General features: G+C 39.0%; 6 non-coding genes and 1 pseudogene across 6 annotated transcripts; all 7 read right to left on the bottom strand.

Annotated features, from left to right (window-relative positions):
- Window positions 1–5,101: 5,101 nt before the first annotated feature.
- Window positions 5,102–5,220, bottom strand: LOC141317429 (5S ribosomal RNA). The gene has a single exon (XR_012351810.1). It is a non-coding gene; the product is annotated as a 5S ribosomal RNA (ribosomal RNA).
- Window positions 5,221–14,803: 9,583 nt separating this feature from the next.
- LOC141346623 (5S ribosomal RNA) lies at window positions 14,804–14,926 on the bottom strand (annotated as a pseudogene).
- Window positions 14,927–15,010: 84 nt separating this feature from the next.
- LOC141315215 (5S ribosomal RNA) lies at window positions 15,011–15,129 on the bottom strand. Its single transcript, XR_012350763.1, has one exon. It is a non-coding gene; the product is annotated as a 5S ribosomal RNA (ribosomal RNA).
- Window positions 15,130–15,213: 84 nt separating this feature from the next.
- LOC141317428 (5S ribosomal RNA) lies at window positions 15,214–15,332 on the bottom strand. Its single transcript, XR_012351809.1, has one exon. It is a non-coding gene; the product is annotated as a 5S ribosomal RNA (ribosomal RNA).
- An 801-nt stretch (window positions 15,333–16,133) lies between these two features.
- LOC141292483 (5S ribosomal RNA) lies at window positions 16,134–16,252 on the bottom strand. The gene has a single exon (XR_012340524.1). It is a non-coding gene; the product is annotated as a 5S ribosomal RNA (ribosomal RNA).
- Window positions 16,253–16,336: 84 nt separating this feature from the next.
- Window positions 16,337–16,455, bottom strand: LOC141317427 (5S ribosomal RNA). Its single transcript, XR_012351808.1, has one exon. It is a non-coding gene; the product is annotated as a 5S ribosomal RNA (ribosomal RNA).
- An 803-nt stretch (window positions 16,456–17,258) lies between these two features.
- On the bottom strand, window positions 17,259–17,377 carry LOC141299517 (5S ribosomal RNA). Its single transcript, XR_012341788.1, has one exon. It is a non-coding gene; the product is annotated as a 5S ribosomal RNA (ribosomal RNA).
- Window positions 17,378–17,450: the final 73 nt, after the last annotated feature.

Here is a 17,450-nt window from a genome sequence, read left to right as displayed (position 1 = left end):
TTGGGTACAATCTTTGCCAATATCCTTCTGCTTTTGGTGTGATAAAAACATCTTCACATAAACAAGAATAAAACATCTTTAAAATACCATCTTTAAAAGCATGCTGTTTGTCATTACTTTTAAAATCAATCATCATTCCATCATTACCTTTTGTTTCTTCTGTACCTTCTATAATATTTATCCATTCTTCCGGTATTACTTCTTTCATTTGTTTGTATTGTTTTTCTAAGACTGTTTTAGTTTCATTGTCATAATTTTCTACAATTGCGTCTCTTATTACTTGCACCGGTACAAAACCAGGTATCACTTCATACAAAATATCTTTTATTTGCTTTATCCCCGCATAAAACCATTTTTTATAAAAAATGGTATCATTTCCCTTTTTAATTTGATTATTTAAAAACAATGGTTGTCTTAAAATCTCTTCCCTGGTAAAAGACGTACAAACAACATGCTTTCTAAAATCACCCCATGCTTTTACAACCTCTTTATAAAACTCTGGTATTCCGTTCATCATGTTTTCTTTTAGCTTCATCCATAAAACATCATCTCCCATTTTTCCACATTTATTTAAAAAATAGTTCATTACACCCTTCCACGCATATTTCCCATGTTTCCAGTATTTATTAACAGTTTTTATTCTTATACTTTTCATTCTTATTAATGGATCTATTAGTCCCAACCCTCCTTCCTCCACCTTTCCAATTAGAGTGTCATAAGCAATTTTCGATGGTTTCCCCTCCCATAAAAAGTTTAAAACAATAGATTTGATTTTTTTATACACCCATATAGGCAAACTCACAGAACCCAATACATACCACATTTTTGATAAAAACAAAGAATTAATAACTAAAACCTTCCCTTTTAAAAATAATCCTCTTAATTTCCAGAAATTTAATCTCTTCTCCATTCCTTTTAAAACCTCCTCCCATACCACTTCTCTTATTTCATTTTCATTTTCTCCAACCCTTATACCTAAAATTTTCATACTCTTCTTTTCTTCCTTAAATTGCATTTTATTCAGCAGATCATTCGGTAATCCAATTTTCATGTATGTAGTTTTTTCTTTATTAACTTTTGCCCCTGTTCCTTTACAATATCTTTCTAAAACTTCCATTGCTTTATCCATACTTTTAATATCTTTTACAAACAATGTCGTGTCATCTGCATATTGAAATATTTTTTGTTCTGATTCTTCTCCTTTTATGCGTATTCCTTTTATGTTCTTTTCCTGGTCTACTGCCAGTCCTAAAGCTTCAGATACTAAAGTGTATAATAATGCTGACATAGGACACCCTTGTCTGATTGATCTCGTTATTTTAAAATCTTTAGTTAAAAAACCATTCACTTTTACACAACTACTTATATCTGTATATAAACATTTTATCCATTTTAAAAAATTCTCCCCAAAACCAAATCTCTCCATCACATGTATCAAGTATTTGTGTTCAACTCTATCAAAAGCCTTTTCTAAATCCACACTTATTATATATCCTGTTTCTTTCTCCTCCTTCATGTACCATATCATATCTCTTATATTGTTAATGACATCAGTAATATCTCTTTTTAGAACAGCATATGCTTGATTTGTAGTAATTATATTTGGTACTACTATTTTCAATCGATTGGCTAAAATTTTGGCTAATATTTTATAATCTGTATTCAACATGCTTAGTGGTCTGTAGTTTTTCAGGTCTCTCTTATCACCTTTTTTCTTGTAAATTATTTTCACCATACCTTTCTTCATACTATTCGTTAAATTCCCTTTTTTAAAATTATCTATAAATATTTCATTTAAAATTGGACATAACACATCTTTAAAAACCTTATAAAATTCAGCTGTTAATCCATCTATTCCTGGACTTTTACCATTTTTCAGTTGATCAATTGCAATTCCTATTTCTAATTCCGTAATCTCACTCTCACACATTTCTTTGTCTCCCTCATTAACTTTAACCTGTATTTTACTTAATACAAATTCCTCATCTTCTAAAACTATCTCATTTTTGGTAAATAAATGCTTATAGAATTCTCTGACTTCTTCCAAAATTCCTGTTTTATCTTCTACAATCCTCGCATCTTCTGTTTTAATACTTTTTATTATATCTGCTCTCTGTCTTGTTTTTTCTAATTCATAAAAATATTTCGTACTTCTTTCTCCTTCTACAATGTCTTTCGCCCTACTTCTTATTATTGCTCCTTTACACTTCTCTTCTTCTATTTTCTTTAATTCTTCCTGTAATTCTATTATCTTATCAATATTTTCATCATGCTCATTTACTTTCCTCATTTCTTCATCCCACTCTTTTTTGATCTTATTTTCTTTCATCTTTTTGACTTTTTGCCATTTTTTTGAATATTCCATTGAGAATTTTTTTATTCTTTTTTTTAGAATGTCCCACCAAAACCCTTTTTCCATTTCATACATTTCCTCATTTACACTATTAATTATTATACTTTCTATTTCCATTCTGTATATTTCATTTTTTAGAAGTTCTGCATTTAATATCCACACCCCTGGTCCTTTATCAGCCTCATTAAAATTCATCAATATCCATAAAAAATCATGGTCACTCTCACTATAATTTTTGTAAGACGCCTTAGTGACATAATATGCTTCCTTTTTCTTACATAAAAATAAGTCTATTCTACTTTGCTTTAGAACTCTGTCAACAATTTGTCTTCTTGAATATTCTCTTTTCATACCATTCCTCTCTCTCCACACATCCACCATATTATATTTCTCCATTATGTTATGTAGTTCATTCCTCCCTCTATCTCTTCTAAATCCCATTGAATCATCTACATCAATTCTCTGTATTACAGTGTTAAAATCACCTAACACCATAATGTTGTCATGTTTTTCTATTAACTCATTCATATCCCTGTAAAAATTAAATTTATCTCTTTCATCATTTGGTGCATGTATATTACACACTTTCATTTCTTTTCCATTACACACAAATTTAACAATTATTATTCTTCCCTTTGTGTCTTTATAATCTATATTTACTTCTTCAAATACTCCTTTTCTTATTAAAATAGCTACCCCTCTCTTCCTTTCCATATCACAGTTACTATATATTTCTCCGTTCCATAATTTTCTAATTTCATCACTTATTTTATCTTCCCATTTCGTTTCTTGTAAACATAGCACATCACATTTTTTGGTCAGACACATTAATCTTTCAAACTTTTGACATTTGGATAATCCTCTAGCATTCAGCGATACAATTGATATAGAGCTCATTAAAGAAAAGATTGGAAAAACCAAAACCCACCATTCAATCCGTTTCATTGTCTTTCAAAAAAGTATTTTTTACTTCACCCATTTCAGCTTTCCTCCTCTCCAGTCTTTCCTTTTGCTCTTCTCTTCTTATCTTCTGCCTTTTAAGAACCTGTTGAATGTCTAAGCCATCTTTTCTTGTTTTTACACATCTATTCAGTCTTTCTTTTCCTTTGTTTTCCATTCCACGAATTTCCCCCCCATTGTCTGCTCCTCTTACCTCAGTCAGTGTCTTTATTCCCTTATCCTCAGCTTTTTCTTTTTCTTGTCCTTTTTCGTAGTCCAGTTCATTAGTGTCCACATCGTCCTGTTCCTTAGAAAATCCTTCTTTAATCAAATTTATATCCTCTTTGTTCGCTCCTCCTCCCATCTCCATTCCTTGTTCTTCATCTTCCTTCTTTTCTTTATTCTCATCTATGTTGTTGTTCTCCTCTTCCTCGTCATCTTGTTTCTCGTCCTCTCCTTGCGTCTGCCTTTGTGAGTCATTTAACCTCTCAATTGTTGTAACTCCCATTACCTCTTGTATTTCCATTCCTGGATCTTCATTTTCCTCGTCTTCTATCTCGCATCTGCATCTTAACATTGTCTTTTGGCAGCCTTGGCACCGCGGGACTTTACAGTCTCGCGCATAATGCCCCTGCTCAAGACAATTTCTGCATGTGAATTGTGGGCAGTCCTTTTTTTCATGCTCCGGACTTACACAGATCCTGCATGTCTTCACTTGATTATCGTGAATCACTCTGAAGTACTGCACTCCTTCTTCAGTCCTGAAGCTTGTGTTGTATGGTAAAGACGTCACCTCTTGTGGAAACTTTACCCTCAAAAATCGTGTTCCGTCTGCCACCGTTGTCCCGGGATGATATCTTCTTCTTAGTGGTAGAATGGGAGTTACACCCCAATTGATTAGTTTTTGACTGATTTCCTCATCTTCAATATAGCTGGGCAGACTCAAGAAAGACACCATTCTTTCTGTTGCACACAATTTCCTTATCTCACATTCTTGTCCGTTTATCATTATTCCATTCAACAGCAAATCACAGTCCATCTCACTTTCCATAGTCATTTCAAAATCATAATTATTTTTTCTTCTCAGTCCGATCAATTTTCCCATTCCAACTTTCTCTTCAACTGCTTTAATTATCATTAGTATTGTTATATTTTCTATATCTTTAACAGTCATTGTTAATGTTGCTTCTTTCTTGTATTCCCTCTGATACCTTGTTTGTTTGCTTAATTTCTGTATCATTTGTTGTCGTTGAGATAAAACATTTCTTTTTTCTCCAACTTCTTTCTCAATTCCAATACCTTCAGTTGATTGTAGATCTCCTTTCCGTTCTTGTCCAGTTGTTTTTCTTTCTTGTTTCCTCCTTGAAACCACCGTCGCCCACGTTTCATTATTGTTTTCTCCATGTCTTTCATTTATATTCCTTTCAGTTATGTCTGCAACAAATCCTGGTTCCGCATTTCCCATCTCATGTTGTTTTACCAGTCCGTGTTCTTTGTCCATTAAATCCATATTTTGGTTGTCTCAAACCCCAAACAGAAAGACCTGTTTGGGGTTAAAAAAAAACCTTCCTCAAAAAAAACTTCTTCTAACTAAAAAACAAACAAAATAAATGTGAAAAAACACCCAGAAAAACGGTGAGCCTATCTCACCTACTGCACACTACAAACTGCCAACTCACTTCCTGTTTGCTCTCTAGCGCCTCAGGTGGGGGTATGGCCGTAAGCGAGGGCTGCTCCAAAAAGTGGGCTATTTAAAGATCAGCCTCCGTAAAAGCCAGCATATTATATAAATAGTGAAGAAAAGGCAAAAGCTTACAGCACCTGGTATTCCCAGGAGGTCTCCCATCCAAGTACTAACCAGGCCCGACGCTGCGTAGCTTCCGAGATCAGACGAGATCGGGCGCTCTCAGCGCGGTATGGCCATAAGCGAGGGCTGCTCCAAAAAGTGGGCTATTTAAAGATCAGCCTCCGTAAAAGCCAGCATATTATATAAATAGTGAAGAAAAGGCAAAAGCTTACAGCACCTGGTATTCCCAGGCGGTCTCCCATAAAAGTGTAACAATCAGCCTTATCAGCCGAGTTACAAGACTAAAATGGGGTCAGATTTAACTGTGAGAGATGACTAGTGGTTAAAAGAATGAGACATAAAAGAAAATTGGTTTAAATAGATTTGGTGTATTTACAAGGTTCACATAAAAGACTTTAAAACAACACGATAAAACTAGGTAAACTCTGTTAAAAGAATACAGTTCATTTGTCCATACCCTAAAAACAGGTAAACTCTGTTAAAAGAATACAGTTCATTTGTCCATACCCTAAAAACAGTCCAAGAACCCCAGTGTGTTGATAAGTCCAATGTGAGTGTCCACCAGTGTATATACAATCCACAGAAAGTGTAATCCAAAGTTTGCAGGTGGTGAATGGAAAGGTGAGCTCTAAAATTAGCAACTCCTCAATCCAACAGTTTGGTGACTGTCCTTTGTTTGTCATGCTGCTCTCTTATACAGTTGTACTTCCTGCTTCCTGTCATGTGTCTAGTCACATGACAGGCCAACCATCCATTTATTAAAGACACATACACTTAAAATGTTAAGAGTAATAAAATGGCCTAAAAAACATGTAAAACACTTAAAACTCTATAATACATTTAAATGATTGTAATAAATAGAGCGGTAAAACACGTCTTTCTAAAAGCCAGCATATTATATAAATAGTGAAGAAAAGGCAAAAGCTTACAGCACCTGGTATTCCCAGGCGCACTCTCCTCTAAGTCCCTATACTGAGCAATTATTGACCAATCATTGAGCGCCGTTGAGCAAGTTGAGCATCTCAATCAACCAATCACTGAGCTCTGTTGAGCCGGCTGCTTCCTCAACCCACCAATCAGATGGCCGGACCGGATCAAGTGCATCATGTGAGTGACAAGCGTAAACAACCGTACTATCATCAATGGACTGAGATCGGTAACAGTGAGATCGGTAACGGCAAACAAGAGGTAAGTCCAGTATATTCTCCAGCTCCAGAAATGCTTTCTAACAGTTTTTTTTTTCCTGCATGGATTTACGTGCAGTAATTACAAAGCTATTAACTTTAAAGTTTTAAAAGCATTAATAGCGAAAATATAATCGCCCATCTAACTAAGTTACTAACATGAATCGTAAACTGCAGTAATTCTTGATAGTCTTTGTAATGTTTTACTAAAAAGTAAATACTTTGGAAATACCCAAACACAATCAGGGCTGGACATTAGGACTAACCTACTATCCAAATACAGGTAGATTTTACCTGTGGCTAGTAACACTAACGTTACTGTCACTTGCCAGTTTGTCCTGTTGGAATTGACTACTTACTGTACATTTAAATCGTTTAGGGCTGTTTTGTCCGGCTATCTCCACTAATCTAAACTATTTTGTCTATTTTTGTAGTAACTGATAAGTCATTAACAGTCAATAACATGTTAAAACACTGAAAACACAAGGCAAGCAAAAATATAGTCTAAAATGATAAAACCATTACCTTTTGAACTTTTAGCTAATCACATGAAATATCACATTAAAAGGTAAATCAGATAACATCCATAAAGATTACTCAGTACTTGTGTAGTATTTTTTTTATTACTATTATTTTACAAAATACCTTTTTACTTCTAATTTAAGTAATAGTAATAGCAGTACTGTTACTTGTGTACATGTTTTGCATCTCCTGGTCTTCCAGTGTTTAGTCCCCTGTACAGTTTGAAAAGAAGAAACTAATCTGAATCTGTTTCTGTTTTATTACAACAGATAAAAAAGCATGGATTTGGAGGGACACAAGTGCAGTGTATGTGGCAGTAGTTTCTCTGTGAAGTCCAACCTGACTCGGCACATGCAGCTTCATGGTCCAAAGGGATATGTGTGTGAAGTGTGTGGGAAAAGCTTCTCACTGAAACAGCAGCTGAGCAGCCACCAAAAACAGCACCTGTACCCATGCATCCGTCTGTACAGGCAGGGAGAGGCCAAGCTGCAGTGTACGGATGCAGCTAAGAGTGTGGCAGTGGCCCCCAGCAAAGCAGTAGACCCCAGCTGTCTGGATTCTGAAAAGGCGGAGGCTGCTGCAAAGAAAGCTGGAGGGGAAATGTGGAAAGGCCAGCTAGTTGTCACATTCGGCAAATATGCAGGACAGTCTTTCAGGTGGCTGCTCGAAAATGATGTGGGCTGGGTCATATGGCTGCTGTCTGAATATTGCCAGAAGGGTGAGAAGAACGATCTCCTAAAGTGGCAAAAGGAGCGATTGCTGCAGTATGCCAGAGAGTTCCCGCCTGTCACCTTTCATCTTGACAAACACTTGGAGGTAACTTTGACCCGTTAACTGAGATTAAATTATATTTACTGTTTTGTTTATAAAAAAAAAATGTAGTGCATGTGTAAATAAGTTAGGCACATATTAATGCACCTTCAATAGTAAAATCATCAATGTTTACTCTGCACAAAAGCTTGTGCTTTAGACATAGGAAGTGGTAACAGTGTAAGTACTTGTGTTTATGTGGTACAATACAACTCTGTATGTGTTTTTCTATAATTTCTTTATTTTCTGCATGAACAGGAGTCAAGGAAAGACAAAGGAAAGAAGGCTGAATCTACCCTTTCTAAGTTCCAGCAGGATCCTGACTATGCCAGTGATGCTGAATTGTTGGCAGCTGCTGGTAATTAACATTTAACACGGCATAACTCTATTTTGAAATTCATATAACATTTTCTTACTGATGTATTTCAAACATCTGACTAAATACACTGCCGAAATATCACACATTTTATGGCACTGATAATGACGACAGTAGGTTTTGGATTTCACTTTAATTTTCAGCAGGGTGAGGTATATTATCAAGCTAGCTGCCCCTTTTTCAGTGTAACAGATTTAATGCCTAAATGCTTTTTTTGGCATTTAGATAACACATACAAAAATCTATTTAATTTGTATATGTGATATGTTAGATTTTTTTATTATATTACAATATTTGTTTACACTATTGCCTATATTTTTTGTAGCAGCTCTATACTAAAATGTTTGTATTAAATATAATTTGTGTTCTCTAAAATAAGATCTGATAACATGGAAAATAGAAACAAACTTTGTTTATTGTGATAATGCTTGTGTTTGTCATTATATTCACATCTTAAGCAATGTGCTCAATACATTTTGTCTGATTTTTTCTACAGAGACTGTCCTTGAAGAGTCTGAGGTAGCAGTCTCCACACAGCTGACCACCTGGGGAGAGCTCACACCGGCTGTGAGTCAGGACTCTTCCCACAGCCTCAGCACATCTCAGGGAAGACCTTCTTCCCCTGTTGACACCTCTGCCTCAGAAACTGGTAACATCTTGCTGGAGGGCTGGCAGAAATACTGGGAGCATCCACCTCCATCTACACAAGCCAATGGTATAGCTCCTCCTAACATCAAGTGGCTGAAATGTGATGAGATGTATGGTCTGTTTGAGAGGCCTTCCAGGTACAAGAATGCCAAAGGAGATATTGTGGAGAGAAGGCTTTTAAAGGAGAAGATGCAGTTCCACCCACCCCCAATTCCTACTTCTGTCAAGGGAGGACTGCCCAACATGATGGCATTTTTCACAACCCCTGCCTTCTTCTGGCGCCCAGTTGGTGTGATGCAAGCCAAGATCCGCTGCCCTAGCTCCAACTGCCCTGCACCACCAGGTGAATACCTTGAAAAGAAAGGTTTTGGTAGTTATGCCAGGCAAGTGTGTGGGATGAAGTATAATTACACCCTGTTGACAGAGAAGCTGAAGTGTTCACATTGTGAAAAGATGAGGCGGGCAGTGAGTAAGACACATAGTGACGCAGACAGTGAAGATGAGGACAGTCATCATGTTCAGCAGTACATTTGGCTGGCACACAGTCCCAAGATTCTGATGAACTTGGCCCCGGCCATCAGAAGCATGTTTCCTGCCATACTGTGTGGGAAGCGTGCTATTGACAAAGGAGTGGTTACTCTTCTGAATGACAGGGTCAACAGTGTGTCCATGAACAAAGTCCAGAGAGTGCTGCAGCAGGGACATGATGAGTGGTATGTGGAGCGCCGTGACCTGTACCAGACTCTCCTGTATGAAGCCCACACAGCTGGATCTGCATCGTCTCAGAAGAGCATCCTGTCCTTTGTCAAAGCTGCTGGTACTTACACCCCTCCTCTGCCCCGGACTCCCCTTCCTTGTGCCCGTGTGCTGAGGCGTGCACACATGATCATGGAGATGGAGAGGATGCCTGTGTACAGAGCCTCAATCCTCAGTGTGACTGGAGAAATCCTCTGCATTGATGGTACAAGAAAGGTATGTGTATTGTATCAATTCATGAAGTTATGCAGACTTAATATTTATTTAGTCACTTTAAAGTGACTTGAGCCAGCTTATTGTTTTGAATAAGGGACTTTGGCCTCACTGTTCAGTGTTCAAATGTGATGGATACAAAATGTACATGCATTGTAATTCATATAAATTATATTGGACAGACAGGTTATTGTTAGATCTTATCAAATGAATGTTCTGCTTTGTGTTTTCCAGGTCCTTAAGAAGATATATGGTGATGGTCAGGGCACCATGCAGTATGTCACCAGTGTGCTGAACGAGTGGGGCCAGTTCTTGACCACAGTGGTGGTGGCAGCTGAGTCTGAGGGGTGTTACAGCCGTATGGCCAAAGGTCTGATGGGCCGCTTTGAACGAGCTAGGGCTCCTGCACCAACTGTCATATATGCAGATAACAACTGTTGTCGGTAGGTAATAACACATCCATATACCCTGATAAAATTTGTCATTCATTTAATGTTAAAAAAACAAAGAACACATGCTGAATTTATATTGTTTCAGTGACAGTGGTTCGTCCTTCCTGGAGAACCTGTTCGGGGACTGGGTGCAGAAGGGCACTGTGGTCAGACTGGACATTCGACACTGGCTGCACCGCTGGGATGCTGTTGTCATCAAACAGAGCCATGCCAAGTATGGGGTGTTCATGAGTGCCCTTGCAGGTGCAGTGCTGGCCTACTACAAGGACGATATGATGCTCCTAATCCAGGCAGTCAGGAAGGGCAACCAGGAGTTGTACGCCAGTCTTTCAGACGAGGACATGATAACCTTCCTCAAACCTCACCAGATCAGGTCCTATGTCAGACGGATCACCCGTGGGGTTGAGGTTAAGTGTACTATTAATCCATGTATAATCTTTATGTATAAGAAGCTCAAAACATACTTCACTAAAATTAACTAAGTTGTCACACTACTATATTTCATTTTGGAAATACTTCCAATTATTGAAATAATTTCACATTTTAAGCGATATAACTATATAAAATAAATGTGAATGATTGTTACAGGAGACAGCTTCAGCAATTGAGTCCATCATTACGGAGTTCAAGGGACCTGCAGGCCTTGACATTGATGGAATCCACCTGTTCAAATCAGCACAGGCAGTGGATTCTCACTGGGCAACTGCAAGCAAGCATCTTAGTTGTATGCAGGTGGGTAAACATTTTTGAACTAATCATTGTAAAATCATACAAACTCAAACTCACAGACACCATAATAAATAAGCAACGCATGTTTTATAGGACCCCCCTGGCATACAGCTGTATGTTTCAGTGAAGGTGGTGGTGCTGAATGGTGTCCGCCTGAACAAGTACAGGTGTCGGCGAGGCAGTAACTCCTTGGAGGGCTTGCACTCACACCTGTACAATGCCATTCCCTCACAGAGATGTGGAGTTATGCCATTCCAAGTAAGTATAAACAGCTTTAATATTTTAAAAAAATATTGATTACACAACATTGTTCATAAGCATATTTTACCTGTATCCTCCCTGCTTTTGTGCTACCCTCTCTTCCTGTGTGTATGTGAGCTCTATGCTGTTCACATAGCATCAACCGGGTGTATGAGATGCGCACACACACAAAATAGCCTATTGCGGACAAAAGACAAATTGTATGTCATGCTGCTGGGCGATGCCCACTTTGTAATCAAAATTAGTTTCTGATGTACAATAATGCATGAATGGTCATGTCTTTCAGGTGTATCTGATTGCATTTGCTGTGCAGTGGAACAGCCGCATGGAATCACTCCGGGTTGCTGGTGGTCATGGCAGGCAGACGTGGTGTATGGACCCACGGCAGATTCAGCGCCTGAATCAGCAGGCTGTTGTGCTCTTCGGTAAAGAGCATGTCCTCGAGCCCAACTTTGCCTCTCCAATGCCCTACCCTGCTGTATACAAGGACCCAGACGAGGAGGAGCTCCTTGGAGTAGAGTATGCCATGTGCCAGTCAACCAGCTTCACTGCAAGGGATTACTATGCCCAGCAAGGTACACAATCCTGCATTATAACAATATACATACATACTGAGCAGTCAAATACCTATAAATATCATGCATATTCTATCCATGACAAGTATGCATGATATAGTTCATTTTTATTTTACATAATATGAAACAAATGAACTGCAGCATCGCCATGTTGTATTAATTAGTCTACTGTTAGTTGTTGTAACTGCCTAGACACACTGGTGATTAGTACATTACATATTTGCAGTTGAGGAAGAGCAGGCCCGTGAAGAAGAGGAGACGGCTGAACAAGGCGAGGACAAGCTGTCAGATGAGGGCGTAGACATGGGTGCAGAGTCAGAGGAGGATCCTATGGACACTGTCAGTGACAAACATGTCATCCTCACTCAATCAGAACAGGTGGAGGAGGAGGACAGTCCTGCTCTGCAGGATGTGCTGATGACCCAGAGCCATCTGCATCTTCCTGGGCTGGAGGAAGTGGAAGCCTTGGCCCTTCTCATTTTAGAACTGGCAGACAACAGTGACCGTCACCTAGTGCCAGCTGACCTAAGGCTGAAGATTGGCAATGCAGTTGGTGCTCTGCATGAGCATGACAGGTCTGCAGCCAACTTTGTAAAAAGGTATGAGTCAAGGTGGGGTTACACCCTGTTTGGCAGATGCTTGGGAGCTGACACACCTGAGACCAGAGCAGCACAGAAGACAAAGTTTTCCTGGATGAAGTACCCTCAGTCAGCCCAGGTGACTGAGGATAGTCGTCTGTTGTACCTCATTATTAAGATGCTGAAAAACCGGCCACCAGCCAGTCGTCTCACCTCCCCCACTAAAATCACCAATGCAATCAAGGGCCAGTATAAAAGGATTGTAGACCGAGTCAGAGACGATCCCATCCTCAAAGGTCTCTCCATTCCTCTGCCCAATCTGAATGCCAAGTCCATCTCTACATTCATGGCACGGGAAGAGAAGAAGGCTAACTACAGGGCAACAGTAATGCCAAAGGTGAAACCCCACCAAAGAGTGCTGTCAGAAGAACCAATGCCAGCAGCTCCGACTCTGCCAGAATCCCTTCCAGCTCCAGATCGACCTCAGGTTCAGTACCAGAGCCTACGTCATACAGCTGGGAAAAGGCATGGTCAGAAGCGGAAGTAAGTTGTTCAGTTCTTCATGTCACAAGTATGTGACTTTACTACTTTATTCAAATATGTGAACATATCTGAATTTATCAGCTGAGTGGTTTAAACTTAAACACAACAAACCACGTGAATTGATAGTCATACACATTATTTCTCATTAATTATACTCATCATCATATGTATGATTTATTTTTGCAGGGTTGATGTGGAAATGCTTGGGAACCGGCCCATTCAACCTAAACCCCCTGTGGCCACGTACATCCCACCCAGAGCGTCAGCAGCACCTGTCCTGGTAGTGGTTCCTGCACAGCCACAGGGACCATCTATGATGCTCTGTGGGGCATCCAGCAGTCAAGGGTTCATACCTTTCACACCACCTCCTGCGCTGACATCCAGACCAATCAAGCCTCATAAATCCATGAAGCCTTGTGGGGCCTGCCAAGTACCCCAGTGTGGTGGGCAGCGCAAGAGGTACACGCCCTCCAAAGACAAGGCTGCTGAAAGTAGCCAAAAAATATTTACCTATTGCCCAGCAACTAGGAAGTCCACCACTTCAGGTTTTGAAGGTGTTGTGTTCAACAGTTTTGAACACTTCAAAAGTGTAGTAGATGAGGAACTAAAAAAGAAAAAAAATAACAACTAGAGAGCCAACTCCATCTGCAACTACATCCCACAAATCACATTCCCCAAGTCATATTTGCTACAATATCTGCCTCTTATACCAATTCATTATACACCATCTATAAAACACATACCTATTTTCTCATAGAAAAAAAGATGTGTTTTTAGTGAATGTAAATATCTGCTTAACATTACATACTATTGCACTGCATTACCTCATCCCCTTGTATATAGTACGTATATTGTATATTGCTTAATGTGTACATGTATAAATCTTGTAATAAGAATCCTGTAAATAATAACTTATTAGTTCCTATTTTGCTATATTTTCTGCTAAATTACATAATAATTAATGTTAATTCTATTCTGTTTACATTGTTACTTGTGTTATTGTTATTGTTGTTGTGTTGTTTATTTATTTCTGATATGTAGATATATATTGTCGAACAAATAAAATAAAAGAATGTTTCCAAATATATGATTCCTTTCACTGCTGTTTCCCCATTTGTCCACTTTATAGAGGTAAAGACTGTCACATGAAACTGTATTGAGTATAAGAGAGGCTGAATTACTTACCAGTAAGGTAAAGATAAAGTCTTTTTCTAAAATTCCATTAAGGCCCTTTTATGTGTACATTTTACATGCTCCCAGGGCGAATGGGGCCAATAGAGTGAATAATATCTCAGATATGAGCAAATTACACTTTGTTCAAGTACCCTAATATAGTTTCTTAGATTTTTTTTTCAGTGATCTTGCAAACATTGTAACTAAAAGTCTCAAGTTTATTTGTAAAGTGCATTCATTCATACTTCAAACAGATATGAGCAAACACATTTGTTACATTACTTGTTTTTTATTGTTTTAATTAAAGCATTATGTTTGTTACATTATGTGACAGACATCTTATTATTAAGCAATAAGGTTCGAGAGGCCGTGCTGTATCATGAATAAATTAGGCATATAAAACGGTTACCACACAATAAAAATATTAAGATCAAAAATATATATTAATTTATATATATATTAGGTTGTACGTTTTCATAAAGTAAAATCATTAACTGCCTTCCGCTGTAAAAAGTAGTCCCTAACTCCTAAAGCTTTGTTTACGTTGCTAAGGAGGTTCAATGATACACAAAACCGTTGAGTGAAGCGGTCAAAGCCGTGCTGTATCATGAATACGACACAGCTGCTGACCAATCAGAATTGAGGAATGGAACTAACCGTTTTATAATACTTAATAAAACATTCAAGTCAGAGATTCTAGTCTGCATGGTCTTATTCACAAAAACATAAAAAAGAACAGTAAACCATTTCAGAGGTAAATAAGACTTAGTATTGATATCCCTCCCCTCTCCTCTCTTCTGTCTATTTCCATATGGCCCCTCCCCTCTCCTCTCCTGCTAATCTGTTTACTTTTTTTTTTCACAGTGATCAGGACCCAGGATAGGGACTTGGAGGGGTCATGAGCCATTCCCAGGCGGTCTCCCACCCAAGTACTAACCAGGCCCGACGCTGCTTAGCTTCCGAGATCAGACGAGATCGGGCGCTCTCAGCGCGGTATGGCCATAAGCGAGGGCTGCTCCAAAAAGTGGGCTATTTAAAGATCAGCCTCCGTAAAAGCCAGCATATTATATAAATAGTGAAGAAAAGGCAAAAGCTTACAGCACCTGGTATTCCCAGGCGGTCTCCCATCCAAGTACTAACCAGGACCGACGCTGCTTAGCTTCCGAGATCAGACGAGATCGGGCGCTCTCAGCGCGGTATGGCCATAAGCGAGGGCTGCTCCAAAAAGTGGGCTATTTAAAGATCAGCCTCCGTAAAAGCCAGCATATTATATAAATAGTGAAGAAAAGGCAAAAGCTTACAGCACCTGGTATTCCCAGGAGGTCTCCCATCCAAGTACTAACCAGGCCCGACGCTGCGTAGCTTCCGAGATCAGACGAGATCGGGCGCTCTCAGCGCGGTATGGCCATAAGCGAGGGCTGCTCCAAAAAGTGGGCTATTTAAAGATCAGCCTCCGTAAAAGCCAGCATATTATATAAATAGTGAAGAAAAGGCAAAAGCTTACAGCACCTGGTATTCCCAGGCGGTCTCCCATAAAAGTGTAACAATCGGCCTTATCAGCCGAGTTACAAGACTAAAATGGGGTCAGATTTAACTGTGAGAGATGACTAGTGGTTAAAAGAATGAGACATAAAAGAAAATTGGTTTAAATAGATTTGGTGTATTTACAAGATTCACATAAAAGACTTTAAAACAACACGATGAAACTAGGTAAACTCTGTTAAAAGAATACAGTTCATTTGTCCATACCCTAAAAACAGGTAAACTCTGTTAAAAGAATACAGTTCATTTGTCCATACCCTAAAAACAGTCCAAGAACCCCAGTGTGTTGATAAGTCCAATGTGAGTGTCCACCAGTGTATATACAATCCACAGAAAGTGTAATCCAAAGTTTGCAGGTGGTGAATGGAAAGGTGAGCTCTAAAATTAGCAACTCCTCAATCCAACAGTTTGGTGACTGTCCTTTGTTTGTCATGCTGCTCTCTTATACAGTTGTACTTCCTGCTTCCTGTCATGTGTCTAGTCACATGACAGGCCAACCATCCATTTATTAAAGACACATACACTTAAAATGTTAAGAGTAATAAAATGGCCTAAAAAACATGTAAAACACTTAAAACTCTATAATACATTTAAATGATTGTAATAAATAGAGCGGTAAAACACGTCTTTCTAAAAGCCAGCATATTATATAAATAGTGAAGAAAAGGCAAAAGCTTACAGCACCTGGTATTCCCAGGCGGTCTCCCATCCAAGTACTAACCAGGCCCGACGCTGCTTAGCTTCCGAGATCAGACGAGATCGGGCGCTCTCAGCGCGGTATGGCCATAAGCGAGGGCTGCTCCAAAAAGTGGGCTATTTAAAGATCAGCCTCCGTAAAAGCCAGCATATTATATAAATAGTGAAGAAAAGGCAAAAGCTTACAGCACCTGGTATTCCCAGGAGGTCTCCCATCCAAGTACTAACCAGGCCCGACGCTGCGTAGCTTCCGAGATCAGACGAGATCGGGCGCTCTCAGCGCGGTATGGCCATAAGCGAGGGCTGCTCCAAAAAGTGGGCTATTTAAAGATCAGCCTCCGTAAAAGCCAGCATATTATATAAATAGTGAAGAAAAGGCAAAAGCTTACAGCACCTGGTATTCCCAGGCGGTCTCCCATAAAAGTGTAACAATCGGCCTTATCAGCCGAGTTACAAGACTAAAATGGGGTCAGATTTAACTGTGAGAGATGACTAGTGGTTAAAAGAATGAGACATAAAAGAAAATTGGTTTAAATAGATTTGGTGTATTTACAAGGTTCACATAAAAGACTTTAAAACAACACGATAAAACTAGGTAAACTCTGTTAAAAGAATACAGTTCATTTGTCCATACCCTAAAAACAGGTAAACTCTGTTAAAAGAATACAGTTCATTTGCCCATACCCTAAAAACAGTCCAAGAACCCCAGTGTGTTGATAAGTCCAATGTGAGTGTCCACCGGTGTATATACAATCCACAGAAAGTGTAATCCAAAGTTTGCAGGTGGTGAATGGAAAGGTGAGCTCTAAAATTAGCAACTCCTCAATCCAACAGTTTGGTGACTGTCCTTTGTTTGTCATGCTGCTCTCTTATACAGTTGTACTTCCTGCTTCCTGTCATGTGTCTAGTCACATGGCAGGCCAACCATCCATTTTTTAAAGACACACACTCACTTAAAATGTTAAGAGTAATAAAATGGCCTAAAAAACATGTAAAACACTTAAAACTCTATAATACATTTAAATGATTGTAATAAATAGAGCGGTAAAACACGTCTTTCTAAAAGCCAGCATATTATATAAATAGTGAAGAAAAGGCAAAAGCTTACAGCACCTGGTATTCCCAGGCGGTCTCCCATCCAAGTACTAAGCAGGCCCGACGCTGCTTAGCTTCCGAGATCAGACGAGATCGGGCGCTCTCAGCGCGGTATGGCCGTAAGCGAGGGCTGCTCCAAAAAGTGGGCTATTTAAAGATCCGCCTCCGTAAAAGCCAGCATATTATATAAATAGTGAA

The sequence above is a fragment of the Garra rufa genome, chromosome 1, assembly GCF_049309525.1.
Source record: "Garra rufa chromosome 1, GarRuf1.0, whole genome shotgun sequence".
Taxonomy (NCBI): Eukaryota; Metazoa; Chordata; class Actinopteri; order Cypriniformes; family Cyprinidae; genus Garra; species Garra rufa.
Note: the sequence above shows the minus strand (reverse complement) of the source record. Positions and strands in the feature narration are given on the sequence as shown.